The following is a 5605-nucleotide window of genomic DNA, read 5'->3' as shown; positions in this document are numbered from 1 at the left end:
AATTCTCCTTTGGCTTTGATTAAAACCTACAATAAACCTTGGCAGAACTTCACCTCCTATGACCCTGGAACAGCAAGCCAGCAAACTAGACCGGCATGATAGTAGAACACCAGGTGGGAAGGAAGAGGAAGGGAGAAACAGAACTCTCCTTCACTCCTTCTTACTATGTATGCTGCTTAGCAAACTAAATGTACTATTTAGTACATTTTTCACTCCATAAGACGCACCTTTCCATAAGATGCACCAATTTTTTAGGAGAAAAAAACAGGAAAATATAATCTGTTTTCTTCGCTCCATAAGATGCACAGACTTTCCACCCCCCCTGTTTTGTAGGGAAAAAGTGCGTCTTATGGTGCGAAAAATATGGTATATTCTTCTGTCATGTTAGACTATCTCAGCTCACCCTCACCAAGGATTTGGAAAGTCATGCAAGATTCTTTGCTTCCAGCCAAGAGAGATAATTTTTTTAAAAAAACCTCCCCTCTAAGGTCTCTGAAATTTGCACAAAATATGAGTTAAACTGATGTTCTTTCTCCTAAAGTAGAAAAGCATTCTACACACAGGAAGAACAGAAAGACTGGTGGGTTGTTTTAAAAGAGGAAACAACCCATTCAAAACTTAAAACTGTTTCATTTTCATAAACCTTAGGAGTGGTCATCCCCGTTTTCGAAAAAAGCTGTGTAGATTTTGCACACAGAAAACAAAGACAGAGCAGTAGAAATGTAGAAAGCTGTAGAAAAGCTCGTGCAGAGCAAATTTTGCACAAATTAAGCAAAATTGCAAATTGCGCAGAATGATGACATCATTGTTGTTTTGTTGCATGGACTTCAAAGGACTCTTGCATTAGAAGGTGCTTTGTGGCATTGTGTGTCTGTGTGTTTAACAAATAGCCAGTCCTTCTGTGCCTGCTCTCTGTGTAGACTTGGCTTCTTTGGGGCAGCCAAAGACCTTAGCCACAGAGCTATACAACAGCTGTTGTTCTCTAGCTCCCAACTGATCTGTAATTTCATGTCACCATCATCCTGCTAGCATACATTGGAAAACCAAAATGGCCATATTTTTGTGTTAGCTTGTTTTTGTACAGATGCCCATGAAATTCGGAGCCATCATAAACTGAGAAGTAAACTTGATGAATTTCAGAGCGCTGGCTTTGGGGATTTACATACCAGTCCTTTTAAAGTTTCCTTTTTAACATATTTTTTTTTAAAAAAACTAGTACAATTTGTGCCAATTTGGTGCTCTACGTCCAAATCAGCCTGTAATTTTGGTTCACTTCAATCTGGACCTCATAGAAAGAGGCTCCCAACCTCTGGCTACTCAGCAAGATACCTAATTCCCTGAGCTATCCAGACAGTGACACAAGGAGACAGCATACTTTGAAAGGTCCCCTAAGTGATTTTAGTGAGAACATTTCCAGTTCATTCCAATAAATGTGGAGGAAAAGCCTTTTTTGCCTTCCCTCTTCCCTGTCTTCTTTCAGCCTTCACAGCAAGAACCCTCCAGTGTAATGCATTTTAAAATTCAAATTCCCTCTTCAGCAAGCAAAACAACTGTAATCAGTGCACCATGCCTGCAATTTTACTGTAATTACATAGTGGGGGAGATTTGTCTTAACAGATTCATCTCTGGATTTCTCTCACTCTAAGGCCAGTCTTGCGTGCTGCACAGGTGAAAGAGTAACTGGGGTACTGAGTCTCCCGGGATACTACAAGAGAAGGAAATTCTCTTAATGGTTGTACATAAGCAAGCTGGTATCGGTCAGTGGGTTGGAGTGCCCTGGCATTGAAACTTGAGAGTTCAAGTCCCCGGTGTGTCTTTGGGAAAGAGGCCAAGTGAAATCCCCCAAAACATGTGTGGCTGATGGGGTTGGAACAGACTTGATATCACATACTTCCAGTAGGTCTGTGGAATCCATGGAAGATTGGGTCCAAGTCTCCCCTGTGGATGCTGAAAAACACAGATGTATCGAATGCTATACATTGGATTATCTATCTATCTATCTATCTATCTATCTATCTATCTATCTATCTATCTATCTATCTATCTATCTATCTATCTATCTATCTATCTATCTATCTATCTATCTATCTATCATCTATCTATCTATCTATCTATCTATCTATCTATCTATCTATCTATCTATCTATCTATCTATCTATCTATCTATCTATCTATCTATCTGTCTATCTATCTAGAGAAGCAGAACTGGACCTTTTCTTCTTGATTCAGCATATGATGAAATGCCATTTTCTTTATTTCAAAACCAGTGCCATATTTGGGTTCCCAAAGGCATCTTGTTGGCCCTGTGTGGAGAATGAAAGTTTTAAGGGTCAGATCATACTTCTGCACTATTAAAGAGCAGGCCAGGTAGGTTGGGCTCATCAGCCATGGAAGGCAGCCCCATCTAGGAGAAGGAAAACTCCAATTTCAAACCTCCACTGCCTTCTGGCTATATCCACTGATGGAAAAGGCTTCAGGAGTTAAACTAGAGGCAAAATCCGGAGCTGGAATCCCGAAGATAGTTTGTGTCATTCTGCAAACTCTTGCGACGTTGCTGGAACCAGTTGTATTGGCTCTTGCCTTTCCATTGGACCATTTCAGCAATGTGGAGAGGGGGGATTTGCTGGTTGGGTAACAGCCTATCCTCCATATTACTTTACCCAGGCTTCATGCTTTGGAGAGGACACCCCTCAATTCAGAGCATGTTACCATCGAGACTGTTATCCTCGAGACTGAAGGATGCCTATCTATCTATCTATCTATCTATCTATCTATCTATCTATCTATCTATCTATCTATCTATCTATCTATCTATCTATCTATCTATCTATCTATCTATCTATCTATCTATCTATCTATCTATCTATCTATCTATCTATCTATCTATCTATCTATCTATCTATTTATTTATTTATTTATTTATTTTATACCCTGCCAATCCAGTCTTTGCGACCACTCTAGGCGGCTGTCTAGATCCCTCTATTGGCCAGTTCTGGTAAACACACCCTGGAAATAATATGAATTGGTATTTCGGGGGGGTGGTTATTTAGTATTTTTAGCCAGTGGATAAGGGAATCAGCAGATACTGATCCCACAGATGGGGGGGGGCTACAGTATTCATTACACCCATGCATTTATGAGTGGGCCTGCAGTGGTAGCTTGGCAACCATAGGAATGCTGTAGGCATGAACAAAGCAGCATCCCTACCATTTTATAATTGACAAACATTACTCCTGTGCATTAACCTGGGCTCTGAACATAATCCTAGATGGCTGTAACTATAGTCAGGACTGGATGCCACACCAGACTCACAAGCCACATTAATTACAGCAACATGGAGATACAAGAAGCTGCCTTTTAATGAGTCAGAGGCTTCATCCGTCTAACCTAATTTTACCTCCTCCCAACATACACCCGTTTCTTTTGGCCACAGGTATGCCTATGAGGGAGGGAGATAGAGCTTGGTTGTTTGGAACAAAAATTGAAAAATCCAGGTTTAAGTGGCCATTGAGCCTTTCCTCGCAGAGTTGCTCTTATGAAGATAACACTGGAAGGAGAAAGAAAGAAGAGTTATAAACAAGGACTGTACACCAACTTCCACGATATTCCTAATTCAGACTCATGTGGAGCCCAGATTGGAGCTAAAAGCCCAGGTCTGGTTGCTAATGGATGGGAGCTGACCTGGCTCACTCCAAGATAATGATGCATTTAAAGGGTTGAAACCCTTGAAATATAAAAATCTTAGAAAAGTAAACAACGAGAAATAGAATCCAAAGGAGTATACAGAAACTCTTTGTAATGCCACATACGAGAAACACTATAGTGGCATGACATGACAAGGCCAGAGTTGGACTTCATTGACTCACAACATCACCCCTGCAGCCCCAAGTGTGTGTGTGTGTATATATATATATATATATATACAGTATATGCTTGCCATTCCCTTCATGTGTGCTTCTGTGGTGGCTTTTCTGCATTGATTCAAATGATCACATGCTTGAACCAATGCGAAATGGGTCTTTTTTTTTTTAAGTAGAAGTCCCAGTGGTGGGGAGAAAAACTATAGTTGGAAGGAGAAAAACTTCAGGCTGATTCGAATTTACCTTTGTGTCATGTAGACCAGTGGTTCTTAACCTTTGTTACTCTGATGCTTTTGAACTGCAACTCCCAGAAACCCCAGTCAGGACAGCTGGTGGTGAAGTCTTCTGGGAGTTGCAGTCCAAAACTCCTGAGTAACCCAAGGTTAAGAACCAGTGATGTAGACAATGGGAAAAATGCAGATCAGCCCAACCTCAAATCTGCAGCATTTCCCACATTGCTTTCTAGAGTAGCTGCACCCTTAGAGGGACCCTATGAATAATTGACCTCCAAAAATGTCTTATCATTAACAGGTCTGCTCAGCTCTTGCAAATAGCTTAGCCTCATCCTACAATGTTGTTGAAAAGATAAAATGTTCTGAAAAATAGGTCTCATGGATTTTCTTCCAGCGTAAAGAGTAACTCCAGCATCCATCCAACCTGCTCTCTATGTTGCTCATCACAGAATATCCTCACGTAGGAATGCCTGTCCTTCTCTTGGTAAAACACCAGCATTTTCTCTCCATCTTTTCGGCGCTTATCTCACACGTCACCTCACTAGAAGCAAAAAAGAATTAATACATCAGCCATAACCAAAAAAAACAAAAAACAAAAAAAGAGACCTCTAGAAGACATTCATCTTTCTGCCAGTTTTGGGGGTCATCCCTATTATCAATACGTGACAAGTTAATAGCACTAATTATAAAAGCAGCAGTAAAGCAATTAAGCAAACAGTGGCATTATGACAATTCCCAGTTGCAGCGGCATGTTTCTCCTGCATGTTCTTTTTGAGATAACAGATATCCTTCCCCACATAAACAAGATTAATCTTTGTAAACCTTGCCTGGATTGTGGTTCTAAAAAATTTATTCCCTTCCTTTGAACAATAAATGGGGTTTGGAGGCACCAACTATTCAGGCAGGTGAATCATCTGTAAGCAAGGGGTATAGTCAGTGGTTTAGGTCTCTGTCGACATACACCAAGAAGCTGATGGCACATACCAAGATCCAGGTCTATAGAGCCTGTGTCCTGAGGACACTCCTGTACTGCAGTGAGTCCTGGACTCTTTGTGCACAGCAGGAGAGGAAGCTGAACATGTTCCATATGTGTTATCTCTGACAAATTTTTGGTATCACCTGGCAGGACAAAGTTCCAAATAGAGTAGTCCTAGAACAAGCTGCAATTTTTAGCATGTATACATTACAGAAACAGTGACGTCTACCTTGGCTCAGGCATTTTGTGAAAATGGCTGATGGTCAGATTCCAAAAGATCTCCTGTATGGAGAATTAGTGCAGGGAAAGCACCCCAGAGGGAGACCACAGCTGTGATACAAGGATATTCACAAGCGGGATCTGAAGGCCTTAGGAATGGACCTCAACAGATGGGAAACTCTGACATCTGAGCGTTCAGCCTGGAGGCAGGCATTACATCATGGCCTCTCCCAATTTGAAGAGACCCTTGTCCAGCAGGCCGAGGCAAAGAGGACATCACAAAAGCAGCAAAATCAGGGAGCTGGACAGGGGACAGA

The 5605-nt window shown here is 41.3% G+C and overlaps 1 long non-coding RNA gene across 1 annotated transcript; it reads right to left on the bottom strand.

The window, feature by feature from the left end:
• Window positions 1–3108: 3108 nt before the first annotated feature.
• LOC144584431 (uncharacterized) lies at window positions 3109–5379 on the bottom strand. Its single transcript, XR_013538662.1, has 2 exons — window positions 4518–5379; window positions 3109–3547 (listed from the first exon to the last, which is right to left on the bottom strand). It is a non-coding gene; the product is annotated as an uncharacterized LOC144584431 (long non-coding RNA).
• Between the last annotated feature and the right edge of the window lie 226 nt (window positions 5380–5605).

The sequence above is a fragment of the Pogona vitticeps genome, chromosome 10, assembly GCF_051106095.1.
Source record: "Pogona vitticeps strain Pit_001003342236 chromosome 10, PviZW2.1, whole genome shotgun sequence".
Classification (NCBI taxonomy): Eukaryota; Metazoa; Chordata; class Lepidosauria; order Squamata; family Agamidae; genus Pogona; species Pogona vitticeps.
Note: the sequence above shows the minus strand (reverse complement) of the source record. Positions and strands in the feature narration are given on the sequence as shown.